The sequence below is a fragment of the Colias philodice genome, chromosome 3 (genome assembly GCF_061535455.1).
Source record: "Colias philodice isolate Cphi_HAF_F1 chromosome 3, ilColPhil1 Martin Lab GWU primary, whole genome shotgun sequence".
Lineage (NCBI taxonomy): Eukaryota > Metazoa > Arthropoda > Insecta > Lepidoptera > Pieridae > Colias > Colias philodice.
Window position 1 is genome coordinate 12,378,996 of NC_143088.1, and position 23,413 is coordinate 12,402,408.

General features: G+C 34.5%; 1 protein-coding gene and 1 non-coding gene across 2 annotated transcripts in view; both read left to right on the top strand.

Annotated features, from left to right (window-relative positions):
* The window catches only part of LOC149490078 (neuroligin-4, Y-linked-like), a 75,972-nt gene that overhangs the window by 14,294 nt on the left and 38,265 nt on the right, over positions 1–23,413 (top strand). The window lies entirely within an intron of this gene.
* Positions 17,643–17,718, top strand: TRNAS-GGA (transfer RNA serine (anticodon GGA)). Its single transcript has one exon. It is a non-coding gene; the product is annotated as a tRNA-Ser (tRNA).

The window sequence follows — 23,413 nt, forward strand, 5'->3', positions numbered from 1 at the left end:
GATTTTCCGGGAAAATTCTTATGAAAATTCAAATATCTGATATTATTTTCCTTGTTACCCAATCTTCTGTACTTTATCTGGCGGATTATTCTTTAATTACACTTACTTACTTATTATTTACAGTTACGATAAAACATTTTCAAATTTTCTTACAATTCGAAAAAATATCGCGTAATTTTTTTGTGAAGTGTGTTAGATAATAGATAATCTACTTAATGTTATTTTGTTTAAAAACCATGAAGAAGTAGTAGTTAATAGGTACAACTGTCTCTCTGTTTTATTGTGATGTATGAATAACTAAATCGCTAATGATAATGCTTTTTATCGCGAAAACATAATGCGAATGAAATAAGAAGTCAAAAATTGTATGCCTAACTTAACAATTTAGTACGACCGGTTGTCTGGAAGAAATCGCTATTTAGCGATAAGGCCGCCGTTTGTTACAATGTATCCTAGGTTAAGTCTCAATTTGTAATTTATCTAGAGCAATAAAGCATAAATTAAAAAAAAAAATGCATTAATTTAATTACAGAAACAGCTGTATCGATATCACAGGATTTTCCTTCCCTGACAACTATAATCAGGATTCTTTTATTAGAGTAAAAACAGTATTATTAATGGTTAGCGATATTAATTTATTTTCCCATCTCGATAGCTTTCAAACTATCAGCTAACTTCCAACTTTGCCTAATTATCCTAACTGAATATGGCTTCATCAATTTCCCCGCCAATTACTTAATATTGTTACTTTCCCAATTGTTCATCAAGGTCGTTAAATTTGAGTGTTTACGTGGAAAATTGTGATATTAATTTTAATATAACGGTTTTCGTTAACCGCGGGAACACGTCGAGTCTTGGATTTGACTTCAAACGGTTTTCGGTTGTCTCTCATCTCATCTTTTTTGTTGTACGTATGTTTTGAAGATGAGAGAAAAGCAGTTCTTTTGTTGTTTCTGTTTGTTAAATGATTATTGCGTATATTATGATTTTTTTTATTGTAAGCTTGATTCGAGATGCTTTGATTCGAAATAGTTATTTTGAAGTTTCTTGATAAAAATAAGAAAAAGACCAAATACCTACATAGTTAATTTTTTGTCTTTTTGTGCTTAGAAATTAAATAGATATTTTGAGTGGATTTTTAAATAAAAATAACTTCAGCTGCTTGCTTGCTTTTGAAGTTATTTTTATTTTAATCCCATAGGTACCACTTAGAGGTCTCGAATGTAGATTACTTCCTATTTTCAGACCTACCAAATAAACACAAAAAATCGTAAAAAAATCTATCCGTTTCGTATATGTACCTACCTAGTATGTATAGGTTGGGTCATGTAAAAAAAACTTATTCATCGAATAATGTATGAAACTACCATTTTAAAAACGTATTCTAATTGCCCGTATTTGACAGCTTACGTGACATTTTAATATTATCGTGTAATACTTTATTGGACGGATAAGTTTTATCCAAGCATTGAAAAATCGGCACTTAAGGGCCGGCGCCCACTGCCGGCACGGCACGGCATGGCACGGCAGAGCATCCCGCGGCGTGCAATGGCATCCCGTGGCGTGCAGTGGCATCCCGCGGCGTGCTGCGTGATCCCGCGGCATTCAGTGGCATGCCGTGGCATCCTGCTAAAAGCCCCACTAATGCTGCATAAGTTTCAACCTTATTTCAACTAGCTAGCAATCATAATTCCTCGACCCCAAAGTGACGCATACGCCTCGCGGGATGCAATGGCGCGCCGCGGCATTCCTTGGAATGAAACAGCAAGACACGTCATGCCGCCGCATCCTGCGGCGTGCCGCGTCATGCTGCAGCATCCTGCGATACGTCGCAGCATCGTGGCATCGAAATAAAATAACTTGAATTCTAAACTGATTGAAATAAGATTCAAAATAACTTCATTAGTAATAAAATCCTCTGCCCTGCCATGCCACGCCGTGCCGGCAGTGGGCGCCGGCCCTAAAGTAAATAAAAGAGTAATGTCCACCTTTCAAGTTATTAAAATTGTTAGAAAAAAGGGATGGCTGATCAAAGGTAAACCAACTGCCCGGAAGAAAAATCGATCAGTAAGACAGATGTGACTTTCTCAGACTAGGAAGAACGAGGGTGGAATAGGCTGACCACATATTAACTTAGGAAAATCGATCAGAAAAAACACGTATGTTTTTTTTCTGGCGGGGCGCAATAGCATTCGATTCGAGCAACTCGATCACTAAAATAGACCTTACCTGTAGTTTTAGTTGATTGTGGCTTTTTTATAGACTACTAGTCTGTAAAGAAACATGATAAGTGTAATCTATGTCCTTAGAAGCTGTTTTCTTTGAAGTATCTCTCGTGAAAGAGAGATCTTGTTACCTGGTGATATGTGTACGAAACACATCATTTATCTCCACTATTCTCTTGCATTACTACAACAAACTTTACTAAATGTAGCTACTGAACATTTACATAGAATGAGAATATTTCCCTTTGGCTGTAGTTTCATTTCAGCTACTGCACATAACTAGATATCTCAGTCCAATTGCATGGAAGATGTAGCGTACAGACACGGTTTCTTAAGTGTTTATTTTGTTTGCTAGCTTCTAGCTGCGAATTTGTCTGTAACATAGAAAAAAAACTTACTTTGACGTAGTAGATTTTGTAAGATGTGTGAATTAATACAGAGAGGGCAGTCTTAAAATCATAATTTTTCTGGCTGACATTGTTCTCATAAAGAATTTTCCAAAAAATTCTTCAGCACCTGCAATGTAAAGATCGGAGACTAGTACCTAACTGACCTAACTAAATATATGAATATTTAGATTTTGGATAAATAAGTTTACATAAGGGAATAGTTTATCTACCTACCTTTGAGCAAGCCAGTGACAATTAATGCTGCACTATGCAGTTTCAAGGCTTGTACAAATCACAAGGTAACGAGATGGACGCCTTGGCAAATTGGAGTGCTTATTCAAACTCATAATATACTTTACAGTACAATCCGGAGAATGTTTTCCTAATTATTCTGTTTCCTTTATTGTACATGTTATTGTATTGACTATTGTCTTTATTGTACTTTATTGCACACTAGGTTACCGCCCGCGGCTTCGCCCGCGCAGTCAAAGAAAAACCCGAATAGTTCCCGTTCCCGTGGGATTTCCGAGATTGAGTCATTTTCCCGAGATAAAAAGTAGCCTATGTCCTTTCTCGGGTATCAAAATATATCCATACCAAATTTCATGAAAATTGGTTCAGTAGTTTAGGCGTGATTGAGTAACAGACAAACAGACAGAGTTACTTTCGCATTTATAATATTAAGTATGGATATATCTACGATTTATCAACATACATTTCTTAAGTCTTAGAAGAACATAGAATTATAGCTTGCTTTCTAGCTAAATACTACGTAAATTATACGTTATACGTAGGTAATAAATTAATAATCAATATATAAAACAGCCTTCAATATTTTCCAAAACCTGAACAAATATAGCATCAAATTTCAAAAGCAATCAACACGCTTATTTTTCTACGCACCCGTCTGTAATAATTACTTCTTAATCCAAGACCAAGCCTATCACTTCTGAAAACATAGCCCTTATATATACATGTACCGAGTAAATACTTCGTTGTTATATAACTTGTTAACTAAATCAACAAGCCATATTGCGAACCCAGTTGAATTGTTTGAATAGTTTTATGTAAACTGCCGTTTGTTATATATAGATAGTATATTAGAGTGAAATAGTTTCGAGGCTGACGAAATGGTTTATTGTTACCGTGTACGTTGTGACATGTTCTTACTTCTTGTAATTGGGAATGTTAGAAAGAACTTTTAAATGCGCATGTCTGTTTATTAGTTTCTTTTTGTATATTATATGAACGTGTGTGCCGAGCAAACGTGTCAGAAGTGAAACTTCTTTGGCAAGATCCAAAGATACCAAAATCGTCGTCTTACTCCATGACGGCGGTATTGCCATGACGCCTTGAAATTTTTACTCTCCACGCGCCTAAAGAAGTTTCACTTCAAAAATAAACTTTACTAAGAAAAAAATAATATTCCAATAGTTAGAATAGATAGGAGGTAAGAAACATGTTGATTTTATTTTGGGATCCAATTATCTTGTTCAATTTAATTAGGGGTTACGTGCACCCTTTAGCAGCCGTTGTTACGGTCTTATATCTATACTAGCTGCTCCGCGCGGTTTCACCCCCGTGGCTCCACCCCTGTTGGTCGTAGCGTGATGATATATAGCCTATAACCTTCCTCTATAAATGGGCTATCTAACACCGAAAGAATTTTTCAAATCGGACAAGTAGTTCCCGAGATTAGCGCGTTCAAACAAACAAACAAACAAACTCTTCAGCTTTATAATATTAGTATAGATTTAAACAATATTATTAAATTAGTTACATATCAGAATATAAACCTTGTTTTACATACAATAATATTATATTGAGACACTTTTCAATTCATTATTGGTGGACTAAAAATGTCTCAACTCAATTATCTTCAAGACAAGTTTGTCCCTTCGTCTTTTGTCTGCCAGAGGGCACGCCAGCTGAGGGTTCAGAATGAAATTAACACCCACATTTGAATATATAGCTAGTAGATCTACCAGGATTCGCCCGGGACATGCCAAAAGAAAAAAAACAGACTATATTTTTGACGATTGAAGCTTAATATTAATTGGTAATTACCTATGCTTATAATTTCCTTATAATGTAATATTATATAAGAGCAGTTCTTAATTATTTTCCATAATAAATTATCATTACAAAGGAAAGGGTACATTTCTAAAGAAAGATCAGAAGTAGGTCTCAACCCTCACTCCCGAGTCCCCACACGTCATACTGTTACAGATATCATCTTTGTTACTATGTTAGTGTCCTATATCCCTTTAGTATTGTGACCCAGTTCAAAGCAAAGGAGTATAGGAAAATTTGCTCTGTTTCTATAAATCTATCGAAAACCAAAACCTAATTTGGGAACTAGAATCTGTACGCTCGTGTGCTTCAAATAAACACGGTATTTACTCTACACAAAATACAGCTAGACCTAGCTGGTTTCTATGTCATTCCCAATTCGGTTTTCCTAAAAAGATAGCATGCTATGGCCTTCTCGAAGTTTCTTTATAATCACTATACATAGGTAGTATAAAATAAAGTCAGCTCCCGCTGACTGTCTGTCCCTGTGTTTACTTGATCTTAAAAACTATCTGACGGATTTTGAACCAATTTTCAATTGATAAAGTGGTTCCTAAGGAAAATTTTAGTGTACATGATTTGTTACGTTTTAGATAACATAATTATTTCAAATCCAGCATTTATGTTTAAACGAATCAAACAATACATAAATTCAGATGAAAGTTATTAAAAGTGTCGACTAGGCAAAAACCTTTCCAAACAATTTATTTCAAACTGTTATATTTTTCAAACGTTTCAAAAATATATAATGAACATAATAAACAGTATACAAATTGCTCCATCGCTTACGATAGTAGGGTAAGCTTTCGAGCAATTAGAGTGAAACCTCAATTTTCGCGGCATGATTGTTTTCAATTAAAAATAACGCAAACAACCTGATTGGCTGGAACCGATGATAAGCGGTTGGAACCGGTTTTTACCGGATTGGGAAAGCGCTTAATAGCATTTTGTATAATATGATTGTGTTAACTGCGAATTATGGCTGGTTCACACTTTGATTAGTGCGAGTGCAGGTGATGAGTGCGAGTGCAGGTGTGTAGTGCGAGTAGTGTCCAATTGACTGCGAGTGCAGGTGATTAGTGCGAGTGCAGGTGTGTAGTGCGAGTAGTGTCCAATTGACTGCGAGTGCAGGTGATTAGTGCGAGTGCAGGCACGCTGCGAGTGAGGGGGAAGGGAGGGCGCGCGGGACGTGGCTACTCGCAGTCCACTCGCAAAAAAATAGAACACGCTTCTATTCACTTTACTACACAGCCTACTAAACACTCGCACTCGCAGTCGCTGTCCACACGTAGTTACTAAACACCTGCACTCATCACCTGCACTCGCACTAATCAAAGTGTGAACCAGCCATTAAGCGTAAATCAGGGATCTCTGTTTTGCGAATGGGGCATTCTTATGCTATTGTGGCTAGTGTGTTTGTGTGTGTAGCTGTGTGGGATGATGAGGTATCTGTATACGTGTGGCTTTGTATGTATTGGGTGAATTAGAAGAAGCACTTCTGTGTGCATTTAAATGTTTATCTACGTGTGTATCTAATTGTCCATCAACATCCATAGATCAATATCAATTATAGTGCTCAAAGGGTAGGTTTATTATAGTATAAGATAAATTATGTTATAAGTTGCAAAAGTTAAAGCAGTCATTATAATAATTATATCCCTGTATCATTTTGCGGTGCTTACTTAAGCATAGCCAAGTTACAGTTAAGTTGCGTCATATGTCGAATATCTTATAATAAATTCCGTGGAACAGGTGCGAGAAAGGGCCTTATGATTTTCCGGGAAAATTCTTATGAAAATTCAAATATCTGATATTATTTTCCTTGTTACCCAATCTTCTGTACTTTATCTGGCGGATTATTCTTTAATTACACTTACTTACTTATTATTTACAGTTACGATAAAACATTTTCAAATTTTCTTACAATTCGAAAAAATATCGCGTAATTTTTTTGTGAAGTGTGTTAGATAATAGATAATCTACTTAATGTTATTTTGTTTAAAAACCATGAAGAAGTAGTAGTTAATAGGTACAACTGTCTCTCTGTTTTATTGTGATGTATGAATAACTAAATCGCTAATGATAATGCTTTTTATCGCGAAAACATAATGCGAATGAAATAAGAAGTCAAAAATTGTATGCCTAACTTAACAATTTAGTACGACCGGTTGTCTGGAAGAAATCGCTATTTAGCGATAAGGCCGCCGTTTGTTACAATGTATCCTAGGTTAAGTCTCAATTTGTAATTTATCTAGAGCAATAAAGCATAAATTAAAAAAAAAAATGCATTAATTTAATTACAGAAACAGCTGTATCGATATCACAGGATTTTCCTTCCCTGACAACTATAATCAGGATTCTTTTATTAGAGTAAAAACAGTATTATTAATGGTTAGCGATATTAATTTATTTTCCCATCTCGATAGCTTTCAAACTATCAGCTAACTTCCAACTTTGCCTAATTATCCTAACTGAATATGGCTTCATCAATTTCCCCGCCAATTACTTAATATTGTTACTTTCCCAATTGTTCATCAAGGTCGTTAAATTTGAGTGTTTACGTGGAAAATTGTGATATTAATTTTAATATAACGGTTTTCGTTAACCGCGGGAACACGTCGAGTCTTGGATTTGACTTCAAACGGTTTTCGGTTGTCTCTCATCTCATCTTTTTTGTTGTACGTATGTTTTGAAGATGAGAGAAAAGCAGTTCTTTTGTTGTTTCTGTTTGTTAAATGATTATTGCGTATATTATGATTTTTTTTATTGTAAGCTTGATTCGAGATGCTTTGATTCGAAATAGTTATTTTGAAGTTTCTTGATAAAAATAAGAAAAAGACCAAATACCTACATAGTTAATTTTTTGTCTTTTTGTGCTTAGAAATTAAATAGATATTTTGAGTGGATTTTTAAATAAAAATAACTTCAGCTGCTTGCTTGCTTTTGAAGTTATTTTTATTTTAATCCCATAGGTACCACTTAGAGGTCTCGAATGTAGATTACTTCCTATTTTCAGACCTACCAAATAAACACAAAAAATCGTAAAAAAATCTATCCGTTTCGTATATGTACCTACCTAGTATGTATAGGTTGGGTCATGTAAAAAGAACGCTGACGGTTAAGCTGCGCATTGGCGATTTATTGGTCTATTTGGTGTTATGAGGTGGTATAAGAATAACAAATATGTAGTTGCGAAGCCACGACTCGAGAGCCTACTTCAAAAATAAAATAAGCAGCAAATAACTTTCGTGCTAAACTCGATACATGCCAAAACACACCCCATCACTTTCATCCAGCGTTCTTTTTACATGATTCGCGTTATACCTATATACTAGGTACACGTACGTTTCGTAGCAAGAGTTTGTTTACAGATGTGACACGACAAGCTAATACAATATATAATAAGTATATATAATATACTTTACGCATATTTAATCGAAGCCAACATGAAAGCCAGCTGTTTACGTAACTCCGCCAAAATTGTCAATTATTATAACAAGCCGCGCAATCCCTGAGAGAATGTCTTTGTCAGACGTCGCTTTTAACAAACAACGTGTAGAATAAATAACGCTATACAGGGTGTCCCACTATTGGTATACTAAGCGCGAAGGAACTTGTAGTTTTGCATACACTGATCACGTAAAAAATACTTTTAAAAAAAATTACGTCCAAAATTTTTTGCTAAATTTTTCCTGAAAATCCATGTTTTCTTCTCTAGCTTCGCGTAGCCGGCATATACCGCTTCTCTAATATGAGCATTTTATCTATGACTAGCTTTCCGCCTGCGGCTTCGCCCGCGTTTTCAAAAAAAAACCCGCATAGTTCCCGTTCCCGTGGGATTTCCGGGATAAAACCTAGCCTATGTCACTCAGAAATGATGTAGCTTTCCAACAGTGAAAGAATTTTTCAAATCTGCCAAGTAGTTTCGGAGCCTATTCAATTCATACAAACAAACAAACAAAAAATCAAACCTTTCCTCTTTATAATATTTGTATAGAAAACATAATCTTAAACGATAGCTCACGTGCTGGTGGCAAAGTTGGGCGGCTCGCTTGTTATGGGTGTACACATAGAGTTTTAAGAATTCATCTATTTGAAAAAAAATGCGTCTGGAATTTTTTAATTATTTTTTACGTACTCAGCGTATGCAAAACTATAACCTCCTTTGAGCTTAGTATACCAACAGTGGGACACCCTGTATAGGTACTTAATGTTAATATGTTACAGTAAGATTGTAAAAACTGTAAGATTATAAACTCGCGACACATGAGTAGCTCGCGAGGTAAACTCAGAACTGTAAATTGTGATTCGTAATATTTACTTGCAATTTAAGCGTTATTTTCCGGAAGACTATAATGCCTACCGAATTAATAATTTGTTGTTATACAATCACGGTTCATAAGATACAGCCTGGTGACGGACAAACAGATAGACAGACAGACATTTCAGTAATAGGATCCCGTTTTACCCTTTCCATATGGAACCCTAAAAAGACAGACAGACGACATAAATTGATAGCACGAACGTATGTTTATCAAAGGTTTAATTTAACTAGAGTACAAACTTTGTTTAGTTTGAAAATTAATGGCTTTTCGGGAATTGTTTGTGAACATATTTCACAACATATTTGCGTTATTTGTGTAAGTTGTTTTAATCAACGTGATTTGATGATTGCTCACTTTTTTTAGTTGTTTTAATAGGTAAACATGTTGTTTATTTGTCTTGGTTTATTTAGGAACTTTTTTAAAACGTAGGCTACGTTCAAACATTATACATCTGTCTAAATATGATGATTTGCTTTTAATTTAAATGATACAATATATTCTGCTCTTCATAGTTAATACTTTTTTCAAAATAATATGTTATAGAAGTACTAAAGCATTAATTTTTGTAATGTACAATTTCCATTGTATAAAAAAAAAAACGTGTTAAGTTATGTAATGTAATGTAAGCTACTGAATAAACTTTGTTCAAGTTCAATTTGGGATTTTATCCTCCGCTTCAGAACTAATACTTAAAAATAACCTCAAAATTTTATTCTAAAACGTAGGTAATCAAATCTGGCCGTCAATCACACCGTTTAATATTAAAAAAATGATAAGAGATAGTCATGTCAAGTGCACCTGTGGCCTGAATATTAAATCGCAAATAATTTGAGCCGCTTCGGTGACATGGGTAGACGAGGGTACCTTATTGTTTCATGCGTTTGGATGATTTGAAAACGAATATTTTAATGACAAAACGGTTATTTCTATACGTTTTATGTTTGGATTGTATGTGTGGTTCTGGAGCTTTCAAGCGTGTACGAAATGCTTGTTCGTATATTTTTGACTAGCACGAGGCTTCACTGGCGTGGTGCCTGCGTAAAAGTAGCCTATGTGCTGATCTATAGATACCATTATTATAAAGCTGAAGAGTTTTTAACGTGATAACGTTTTTAAAATCGTTTTAGTCGGGTGACATGTTCAGAAACTTGTGTCACACCAAAACCTCACGAGCGCGATCGCAGGTATAACGAGAGAGAGACGGACCGATCTCCCGTCTTATTTCGAGCGCTGCCACCAATAAGACGATATCACGTAAACATCTCGATCGTAAACCTACTTTACAAACAACCAATTTTTTTTGTTTGGTTGGAAACGCTAATTGTATCGGTTTTACAGGGTCTGCTTTGAAAAATTCTTTCAGTGATAAATATACTATTTAGCGAGAAAGGCTAGACCAATAGGATCGAAGCAATGCGGGTAAAACCGCAGGGCCAAGTTGGTCTAGACTATCGGTACAACAATTTCATATGGATCACATCAGCTAATTTTTCCTGAAAGGGCACCCAGACAGAGTCAGTATAACTATTAGTATATTCTATGGAACTGGCTAATCTCTTTGATCAAACGTACAATTTTATCATTATGTATTAGTAGGATAGATACCTATGGTAAGATATATTTTGACATTTGTCTTTTACTATACCTATAGAGGTACGATATTTCTCTTCAAAAAACATGCCAGAAAAAGTCACCCAGTAACATTTTTGTTTACGATAAAATTCGTCGTCGTAAAGCCTGTTGGTGTTTTATATATGTCACGGATTTCCCATAAATCTTTGATTTTACGCCCTGCCCCGGCCTTCAATAAAAACTTCACGGTTCGATGCTTTTTGCTTTATGATTGTTTAGCTTTTAGCGTATTTGAGGATTCTAGAACACAGACGAAAACTGGTAAATATTGGTTTATGCTTGTCTTTTACAATCTACTAAAAATTTAATTGATAGAACTTATTTTATTTCTATATATTTTTAGTATTCTTTTCTATGAATTTATTACGTATCTAGAGCCCATTTATTCGTAATTCGTTTGACAGATGAAAACTCATTAATGTCAATCATAGAAACTCAAAGAAAAGCGATAAATCAATTCATTACATTTATTTGAATTCTTCACAAAAAGAGTTCCAAACCACATTAAATGAAAAGTAATTTTTCTTTTACTTTCTACGTTGGGAGTAATTTGAAAATGTACATATTAATATGGATTTTCAGCATTACTTTGGATATTGCGCAGTCAGCATTTGCTTATTAAATTACTAGACGACTTGGCAGGCTCGATGAATTCGAATTCAATTTGAGAGCCGAGATACGCCTAAATCTTTTGTTTCCGTAGGATATGTGCCATAATTGCAAACTGCAAAGGTATTGTTAGAATAAGTTGTTGTGAAATGTAGTTAATATTAATTATTAGATCTCTACAGTATTAATTATAATATACAATATATTATTATTTATTTCTAAATCACTTGAAACTTCTGTAAAAAGTTGATCATTTTTTTATCGATTGTGTGCGTGATCTTTGTCGCAGTGTTAGTACAAAATATTGTGTCTGTGTGATTGTAACTGAATTCGTTCACGGGTGAGGATAAAAGCCAACGTTTGGCTCATAATTTTTACGACGCACATAAATCTTCCAGTTAAATATGGTAATTACATAATGTATAAAAAAAAATAATTAAAATTTTGATTGTTTGTGAAACTATTTTTAAAATCGCTTCTAGGTGTTTATCCGTTACAAATAAAACAAACAATCTAATCATACCTCCTTATAAAATATTTCCAATATATGTACTCTAGCTTTTTAATAGCAAAGATTTATTGAGCGTCGCAGAGCAGTAAAGCCACGGTTAATACTAGATTTGTTCTAGACTTCAGTTGAATCCGTGGGATATAGCGGCTTAGTGCTGCATTGTTAGGAATTCTTAGCGCTTGTTCAATTATTCTTACTTATTTCTTTCTGATTTGTTGGTGTAATTGAAAGGTTCAGAAACGTTTTTTGTTAAGTTGATTTAATGAAATCTCTAAAAACTCTGACATTTTGATTGATACAAGAATCGTATTATGAAGTACCTACTGATTTTTAGTTCTCTCTCTTTAAAAACTCGTGTTGAATTGGTTAAGTACATTTTTTTTTAAATACATAGTATCCTGGAAATAAAATTAAAGAAAATATACTTATGTAAATAGCAGTTGATATAGGAATGTGTGTAGTAAAGTGATAACTATTTTAATTTTTTTACTAGGTTAAGGGTTTGGCTGTTTAGAAACTAACTACACAGAAATTCGCAATGTGCTGCTGAACATGCGCTAAATCTGACTAATTGCTGATCGCCCTAATTTCGAATAGCCTAGCCGTAATACGACGACTTACACAATCCGACTACCATATATTTTCAATCTACCATTCATCAAATAACATTACCACAACAGAAACACATCTAACCTAATCCAAACCCAGGAACAATTACAAGGTCTGACATAAACTGGAAAACGTATTAGCGCCAAGGTACGTATCGGTCCCTAGGGCCCTTTGCGAATTGCCCAACGTCCGTCCTTCTCGCACTTTAATTATATAATCGTATATCTTCGTTTACCTTTTTTATTGTTCATCTTCATTTAGACGGCTCGAGGGACCATTGTTTTCTTTTAAATGTGGTCAAAGGTCTCGTCAAATTGTGTTGGCACAGCTGTTTGAAATACGCAATTTGATGAATGTTTTAAAACCATTTGTGAAGTTTGTATGGGTATGAAAATTAAAATTTTTGCGCGTATAAGCACATACTTATCAATTACTTGTTGTCTATATGCTTATAATATACAATTACCTATACCTAAATCATGTTGAACCAGTTTTGTAGATTACGTAATTATTTTTTATAGTAACAAGGGGGCGTCCATAAATTACGTGAGTTGTTTTAGGGGGGGAGGAGGTCGAGTAAAATCTCAACTAACCTTACGTTGGGAACGCTATTTTTTTTAAATTGAAACAAAACAAATTATACTCTTTTGGTCCATATAACATGCTTAAGATTTTAATGTTACGCTTAAGATTTAAATATTCTATTGTTACGTAATAATTACTATTTTTAACTAGTCGTAAACAAAAGCACGAAGCAATTTTTTTTTCTTTTTACAGTGACAAATAAACATAAGAAACCCACATTTTGAAAAATCTCACGTGAGATGGGGGGATGGGGGAGGGGGTTCAATAAAATCTCATGATATCTCACCAGAGGGGGAGGGAGGGTCAAAAAATGGACAAAAACACCTCACGTAATTTATGGACGCTCCCCAATAAAATAGTTAATAAACATTCCGTTGATAGCATGTTAAGGTATCAAGTGAAAATTAAATAATGTTAAAACTATCATGAGATAAATTTTATAAAGTTATTAATACACAGGGTACCTTTTTACTTTGTATGTATGTTTCTGAAATAAAATCTTGCCTATCTTCCACTAGAATTTCGAAGTATTCACACGTAAATCTTATTCCGTGACTTTAAACAATAAAACCTTATCACAAAGATATCTACTGTGTCATCACCCATGATATCACCAATGACCCATCCGGCCATTTGCAACCCCTTGAGGGGTAACGGGGGATAGATTGCCCACTTCCGTATTTTTTGTTAGGGTTGTCACATCTTTCATTTATTTATTTATTCGGAAAAATAAGGGCTACAATTTGAGGTATGTGGTTTTTGGGGACTTAATTTAAAGATGTCAATAAAATATGAAATTTAAAAGGTTATTGAAACGATTTTTGATATAAAATACTATGTTTTAGATTGTTTAATTTCTGAGCTGTCCAAGTATATTTTGATATTAGATTGAACTGTTTAATTTACAATAATGTTTGGTGAATTAAGCTTTATAGTTTATACAGTGCTAAAATTCCATTTGTAAATAATGAACATAAAATCTCATCTACCATTAATTACTATAAGTATATCTAAAAAAAAACCTATACTTACAGTATACAGATATACTAAAACCAATGCAACTCAAATCTCAATCCACATTCCATCCCTCTCTTTCAAATAAAACAGAGACATGACAATGTATCGAGTGACAACCCTACAAGTTACCCTTTCCAGTTTCACTTAACCGTTTCAAATTGTGGGGCTTTTTTCAGCTTACTTTCAATTTTCGGGCGATGACAAAACGTTTTGGTTGTGACGTTCGCGTTGTGTAAACTATGCAATGAAATAAATTTGGAAGAAATTGTTTAAATTATTAAAGTCTGGATACATAATGAATCTATTAAAAAAACCGCATCAAAATCCGTTGCGTAGTTTTAAAGATTTAAGCATACATAGGGACATAGGGACAGAGAAAGCGACTTTGTTTTATACTATGTAGTGATTAGTACCTATATTTTTAGGTACGTTCTAGTTAACCCACATCTATTCTGTTAGCCTAATAGCCTCCTCAATAATGTCCCTTAAATATTTAACCAAAAGAATAAAACAACCCATCACTCTTCCACTTTATCCTTCCCTGAAATTTTAATTCACCGGCAATAAGTGGTAAAGTTAAATTCATCGTAGAAACTTCCCAACTTTTTAGTTTTAGTTCTCTTTGCATTTTTTTTTTTCACTTTATTGTGCTTTCTTTTATTTTTGTTCTTGTAAACTTGGGAGCTGGGTAAATTGTATTTCACGGATATGAAACAGGGAATTCTTTCCAATGTTTTTGTAGGGATAAATTCTTTTGTTACGTTCTTAGTAAATTTATGGGGAGGAATAAATTATGTATTGATATATATTTTTTTCCGACTTGTGGAATAAGATCTTGAGAGAGACAGATCGTCTTTGTCTGTTTAACGCGAGTGTTAAATACATTTTATCGTATGTCAAACACGTCGTTTATTGGATTTAATCAGCATACAATAATCTATAGGTATGTAGGTATGTATCTCTATATATTAATAGTTAGTAATTTAACGTTGTCATACAAAAATTGCATATTTAATTTAGCGGGGAAAGTATAGCCTGCTACCAGAATCTTGTATGGTATGATATTATTATTATAATAAAAAATCTCGTTTGACATGCATGCATATATTACTTCTTCGACATAATCAAACATATATTCCACTCTAGTAGCAGAACAGGTGATTGAACCCAATCCAATCTGATTCTTAGAAAATATTTTTTTTAAAAACGGATACCGCATTCAATATCGGAACGCAGCGATCTCAGCGCAAAGCCGCCATTTGCATACAAATACAATTTTTGCTCAACAGTTTGGAGTTGGAGCCTGAATTTTACAGTTTTCATGCATACATCTCGACTGTTATTTATATTTTTGAGTTATGGCTTCGTTTCAAAACCGCTTATGTACATGGGAGTATGATTTATTGCAACTTTATTTTATAAATTTTATAGGTAGGTAAAATATAAAGTTGAAGACTTTTAATTGTTCTACCTACCAGAAAATTCTGGACTGATTTAAAAAATTCTTTTTCCGTTGAATATACAGTTAACAGTACCTACCTACCTGATACCACTAGCGAAGCCAGGGTGGACAACTAGTTCTTAAGCATATTGAAAACTACCTAGTTATTTTTCTGTATATCTAGACAGCACAGTTAAAAGTGTAAAAACCACATAAATTACTATTTAACCACATAAATTATAATTCTTGTTCCACGTCTTTACCTATCTGAAAAGGCGCTGAATAAAACACAAGGTCACCAAAAAATCAAATCTATTTCTATTACAATAATTCTATTGAACAATACTGAAATATTAACTACAATGAACAATACAAAGATACAATGCTTCCATTATTCGTACTTACATTTAATTAAATTGAAAACAATAGATTCCAAATGGTTATAAATCTAAGACGTTTCTCATTTGGCCTGAAAACCGTCCAAAGGTGGCAGGTAGGTTTAAGGTATTTGTAGCTATCAGCCTTTGAGAGGACTGTGGGTATTAACTAAAATGTCCAGGACTAATTCGACAAATGATCATTGTTATATAGCTTTTATATAATACTAGCTGTGCCGCGCGGTTTCACCCGCATTACTCCGCTCCTGTTGGTCTTAGCGTGATGATATATAGCCTATAGCCTTCCTCGATAAATGGGTTATCTAACACTGAAAGAATTTTTCAAATCGGACCTGTAGTTCCTGAGATTAGTGCGTTCAAACAAACAAACGAACTCTTCAGCCTTCAGTTGAAAATTAGGTATTTCATATCAAGTCGAAATATTTATTCGAACGCGATTTCGATCTCTAGAAACCTTCGTCAAATCGATAGGATAGACCGCGCAAAATTATAATGAATAACGTAAGGTTCTCGTGTTATTTTTATCATACAAAAATAGCATAATATCACGCTACCCTTGAATTTATTCTTCACAGCAATAACTTTTACTAGCACATTTTGGCACAACACCCATACGAATGATTGTATAAAGAAAAATATTATTCGTTGGTCCTGTAGCGTGAAATTTAAACATTTATTCAATTGAGAAACGTTTTTGACAAATTATGCAACTAGCCTTTTGCCTGTGGCTTTGCTTGCTCAAATTTCCATTCATGAAAAATTAAAATCTAAAGGGCTATCACACTTCTGATTTTGTTTGCTTCAAAATTGAATGTGATAAACATATTTGTAATATTTTTTGTATATTAGTGACTTTTTTTATTTGCTTGACATTATTTAACATAATATTATTATCATAATGAAGTAACGTTAAACAAAATGAGTTAACTCAAACTCAAACATTTATTCAATAGATAGACTTCGTATAGAAGCGCTTTTGAATCGTAAAAATTACCACTACCATAATAAAAAATATATTAATTAAGTTTTACGATTTGGTAAAAAATAAATTAATAAAGTTTTAGTAACAATTATTAATTTTACAACGTTTTGCATTAATTTGAATGCACGTACCTACCTTACATAAAATTAAAGTTAGAGTGTGCATTATGCAATCGTGGCACATTAAATACATTCCTACGACTTTGGAAGTTTCAGATTTTAGACTAATTTGTATTCTCAGAGAATTAATAATTATATGGAATAACTAGCGGTCCGCCCCGGCTTCGCCCGTGGTACATATGAAAAATAGATGTTGGCCGATTCTCAGACTTACCCGATATGCACAGAAAATTTCATGAGAATCGGTCCACCCGTTTCGGAGGAGTATGCAGACTAACATTGTGACACGAGAATTTTATATATAAGATATAACGTATATTACCACAGATTACTAAGAAGTTACAACGTCACTATTACTATGAAATCTTATTAAGTTGTTTTTACTCTTTAACACGCTTTTATTAACTTCGCTTGTATGTTGAATTTATATTTTTGGTTTTATGGCATTCAAATGCTTTATAAATATAAATTTATAAAGAATAGTAAAAATTCGATCACGAGGCGGGACTCGAACCCGCATCCTTTTTACTATTCTTTATAAATTTATATTTATAAAGTATAAATTCAACAAAAAAAGGTCGTGTTCCATCGTTACAATATTGTATTCACTGAAAAGTGCTTCATATTGGTTGAAATGGTTGTTAATCATCTCAATAGATGGCGCGCGGTGTGTCCCTTCAGACACATAAAACTGAAAGAATAGAATAAATTCGATTGCTCTGGCGGGTCACGAGTGGCTGAGTTGGTAAGGCATCCGCCCCGGAATGGCGCGAAGGATGCGGGTTCGAGTCCCGCCTCGTGATCGAATTTTTACTATTCTTTATAAATTTATATTCGCTTGTATGGCTTTATGTACCTAATCGACTTAAGACTTGATTTTGATCCACTTTAAACGTACAGATTAAATACTTATTAAGAATGAGTGTTTATGCAATAATTTCATGAGTTTAAGCGTATTCTTTTTAATTTGTTCATTATTATTAGATTATGACTTACACTATAATATAACTATATTATTATTTTTTACAATAAGTATTTATCCACCAGTCTCATTCTATTTCATAAAACTAATCCTATCCAAAGGTTGCCTGGCAGAGATCACTTGAAAGCGATAAGGCCGCCTATATCTTATATGTTTTTCTTTTCTTTTGTGTGCGTGTGTTTTAAATAAAGAATTTTGTATTGTATTGTATTTAATTGAGAAATATTGTTCTTATGCAATAGATCATAATACAAAAATTCATATTAACAATTTTCATACTTATGTTATGTACAAAAACTTAGAACAACCGTTCAACTTGTAAACTAATATCGTAACTTGGGAATATTGTAAGTTGAAGTTGCTTACTTTATTGAGAAAGTACGATTTTTCTGGAAACAAATTGAATGTTCTGACGCGTTATAAATTTTATTACATATATTGTTTGTTTTCAATTTTCAAACTGTAGATATTATCGGAAGTTTGCGTTTGCTGTTACTTTACGCAAAAACTGCTAAACCGATTTGCATGTCATTTCTGGTGTTTTGAAATAAAATAAGAATCGAAATATACGTATTTCGCTGTCGCTAAAACATTAATTTCCAATGACACAAATCCTTATATTATAATAATTATTATATACATTTTATATTTTTGCAGGAAAATAGCAAAGCTGAGAGAAAAGGTTATCTTACCCATCATAGATAGACTTTAATTGTAATTTATATGCATACGCTCAAACACCAAAAACTATTGAACGAAAAATACATCGCAAAACGTTATAATATTATGGTCACATTAAAAGAGCCACACATTCATTAATTGCTTTACAATTATAACCCTTTATATTTATTTATTTATTAAAGTGAAACTTTTATTACATCGTCTCAAACTTTTTGGTCTGTGTAGCGCATGTCGCGTGTATCGCGGCTGCCGAGTAGGTATACGTACTCGGCAGCCTACCGTCACGCGACATGCGCTACACAAAGCAGTGTTCGTAACCGTTCGAACAGTTTCACTTTTACCGTAGTTTCATAAAACCACACAACATTTATTTATTTAACACTTGATTGTGCAATAAACCAGATACATAAATTAACAATAAACAAAAGCACAAAGGGCGGCCTTATCACTATGCAGTGATTTCTGCCAGGCAACCACGGGGAAGGCAAAGAAGCGAGAAAATAAATTGAGAAACGGAAAAAATAAATAATTATTAGATTAAGTAGAAGTAATTACATAATACAATAAAATGCTGCTTTATAATAATGATCCAAATTATCAATTAATTAAAATTAATATAAAACCAAAAGTAATTTACGTAATGATGTAAAGGAGAGTTAATGACGTTAGTTAACGACAGCGATCCGAATGTCTGGCTCCACACCAAATACCATTGGACCCCATCCAGACCTTGTAATTAAGTAAATTTCACTTTGAAAATTACGTTTCCTAACAAGCCTTTGTAATGGCGTTTTTAATTGTATGATTCCGTTCGCAATTATTTTTCTTGTCTTGTTGAATTAGTTTATTTTATTCATAATCATAATTCATAACTTAATTTCTTCTATATATATAATAAACTAGGTTTCCGCCCGCGGCTTCGCCCGCGCAGTCAAAGAAAAACCCTTATAGTTCCCGTTCCCGTGGGATTTCCGGGATTAGGGCGTTTGTCCACTACAAGGAATTTTACGGTCCGGCATTCCGATTTTTTACGGTCCGGTATGGCACGCCATTAATCTATATACTAGCTTGTGCACTATACGTAATTTTACTGTCCGACATTTTACTTTTCCCTATTCCGGATGGTTTTTTGAGTTTACGAGTCGCTGTAGGTATAATTGTTTTCGAGTGCCCACTTGCTTGGATTTTACTCTTTTTATTGCATATGCCAATTGAAAGCAAGCTCTTGTTTTACTTTCTTTTAGCTGGCAATGAGATTTGAGAAGTCGGTATTGTTATTTTATATACATTGACCAAGCATTGACCTATAATTATTATCTAAGTAAGTGTTGGTAAGTTAAAGTTCAAGTGGGAATAGATTTAGCTCCTCGTCACCGATTAAAATAAATAAGTGAAACACGCATTTTAAATCTCTTACGGAACTTTACTTTTTATTATAACGAAGTAATATAATATTTCACCTTCTATATTTTTATTCGTTTCTTGTAAAATGCGAAAACAATCATTTATGATAGCATTATACCGCCATACTTCCTTGGACTGTACCGCACTGATCCGAGTAAAGACGGACAGGTGCACAAGCAATTCATCGGTTTTTTCATGCCACACCGGACCGTAAAAAATCGGAATGCCGGACAGTAAAATTCCTTGTAGTGCACAAGCGCCCTTACATCATTTTCCCGGGATAAAAAGTAGCCTATGTCCTTTCTCGGGTATCAAAATATCTCCATACCAAATTTCATGAAAATTGGTTCAGTAGTTTAGGCGTGATTGAGTAACAGACAGACAGACAGAGTTACTTTCGCATTTATAATATTAGTATGGATACTTAAAAATGAAACCCGTTTTCCTTGGTCACGGCATCACGCGTGAACGGGGGACCGATTTCGATAATTCTTTTTTTATTATATTCCTTGAAGTACGAGGATGGTTCTTATGTAGAGAAAACGTAAATATGTACCACGGGCGAAGCCGGGGCGGACCGCTAGTTTAATATAAATTTGAAAGATTGTGACAGTGTAGGCAAAACAGCTGACCCCTAGTCAAGTGGCTTTCTGTTAGCGTAGCGTTCAATAGAATAGACTACGAATGTATGAGATTGACATAAGCTGTAGATAAACGTATCTACAGCTTACGTCAATCTCTAACAGAAAGCCACTTGACTAGGGGGCTGATATTTATCTGCTGCTGATCCATATATAAATTTTAGTTCATTGGTTAAAATTCTGCATAAATCCATCATCATGTTTTACTTGCGTACAAGCGATGGAAGGAGTGAGTTCCTGATAGTTTATCTATAAATTAACATCGCACTGATATTATTGATGTGAAAGTATGTTTGTTTGTCTTTTTTCTTTATTTTTTGTATCTGGAGTGACATTGGTTACTTTTTTTTAGCAGTGACACGTCTGTGGAATTTCCTTTGAGCGAGCGCCCACGAGAAACTTAGTTGCCCGGCAACTATTTTGTCTCTGTCGCTGTCTCCTCGCAAAGTTTTGAACGATGCGCACACGAAAGCGACAGCGACGCAACTTTTTCTTTAAAATTTTCTGCATTTATCAACATGGATTTCGAAGAAACGGTTGTGGTCTGTGCTCTTGTCCTGCATAGTTCCCATTCCCGTGGGATTTCCGGGATAAAACCTATCCTATGTGTTAATCCAAGTTACCCTCTATATGTGTGCTAAATTTCATTGTAATCGGTTCAGTAGTTTATGCGTGAAAACTGAAAGCCATACAAACCATACAAACCTTTCCTCTTTATAATATTAGAATAGATATGTAATCTTAATTGAAAAAAGTTTAGTAAATGTGCAGTTCCAACAAAACGATATAACATATTTTTCTATGGCGTCGTTACTAGATTACATTGCTGAATTTTATTGAACTGTCAATGTTGCCTATTAAAATGGCTCTACTATAGACAGAAAACTACTAATAATAAAAATAACTTAATTAAAAACAATATTATTAATTTATTAAATAGGTTTGAAGTCGGTGCCAAGCACTAAGCACTTAGTATTAAGCCCGTGCACCGACATCAAACCTTATTAGTAAATAACACATCTAAATAATATGTAGTAATTAATAATAAATGTAATTATTATTAAAGTGAAACATCGTCTCAAACTTTTTGGTCTGTGTAGCGCATGTCGCGTGTATCGCGGCTGCGAGTAGGTATTCCTACTCGGCAGCCGACCGTCACGCGACATGCGCTACACAAAGCAGTGTTCGGAACCGTTCGAACAGTTTCACTTTTACCGTGGTTTCATAAAACCACACAACATTTTTTTTTGCTCGTGCGCGCTAGCTGTAATAATATCAATATCAATCTTTTTTATTTTTTACTTTTCCGTTTTTGAAGTCGGTTGTTTTTAACGAAGTTATTTTTATTTAATACTTTTTAGTGTATTTTTCAACACAAATCAAACGAGCCCAAACTCGATAAAGTTGAGTCAATATATTACTAAGTTCCTATGGCCACCTTCCGATTCCATCATCAAATCAGCGCTATGTCATAATAATGTTTCATCGCTATCCAATTTACATACGTATACAAAATTTCAGCTCAATCGGTTACCTGGAAATGAATCAAAGTTACTTGCTACATTTCAATTAAGTCATCGAGACCAGACGAAAATGCTCATAAAATAAAAACTACTGGGCTTATCCGAATAAATTTATGGGACCAATTCCACACCATTCCGCATCAAAAAAAAAAAAGAATCACGTAAACCGGTTCAGAAACCTCGGAGTAATCGGTGTCCATACATAAAAAAATATACCGGCCGAATTGATAACCTCCTCCTTTTTTTTAAGTCGGTTAAAACTACAGTGTACGAGAATAAATACGTTGACATAAATAGGTATTATCGCTACGCCGGTTACGCGGCAACTGGCCGGCGGCCGTCGCCTGGCAACATTTTTGTCGCCGTGCGCGCACTTGCATTGAAACCAATAGATAGGGCGACAGTTGCGTCGCGGGCTTGTCTCCGAACCCGCGGACAAAAAAGTCTCCCGGGAGTTGCGTCGCTACGTACGCGCACTTTCATACTAGCCCATGGCTGGAGAGACAAAATAGTTGCGGAGACAAAATTGTTGCGGAGACAAAGTTGCTCGTGGGCGCTCGCTCAACTACGCGGGCGAAACCGCGAGCTGGAATTTATTCTATAAGAGCGAGCGCCCACGAGCAACTTTGTCTCCGCAACAATTTTGTCTCCGCAACCATTTTGTCTCTCCAGCCATGGGCTAGTATGAAAGTGCGCGCACGTAGCGACGCAACTCCCGGGAGACTTTTTTGTCCGCGGGTTCGGAGACAAGCCCGCGACGCAACTGTCGCCCTATCTATTGGTTTCAATGCAAGTGCGCGCACGGCGACAAAAATGTTGCCAGGCGACGGCCGCCGGCCAGTTGCCGCGTAACCGGCGTAGCGATAATACGTATTTATGTCAACGTATTTATTCTCGTACACAGTAGTTTTAAGTTTTAACCGACTTCAAAAAAAAAAGAGGAGGTAATCAATTCGGCCGGTATATTTTTTTTATGTATGTACACCGATTACTCCGAGGTTTCTGAACCGGTTTACGTGATTCTTTTTTTTTTTTGATGCGGAATGGTGTGGAATTGGTCCCATAAATTTTATTCGGATAAGCCCAGTAGTTTTTATTTTATGAGCATTTTTGTCTGGTCTCGATGACTTAATTGAAATGTAGCAAGTAACTTTGATTCATTTCCAGGTAACCGATTGAGCTGAAATTTTGTATACGCATGTAAATTGGATAGCGATGAAACATTATTATGACATAGAGCTGATTTTATGATGGAGTCGGAAGGTGG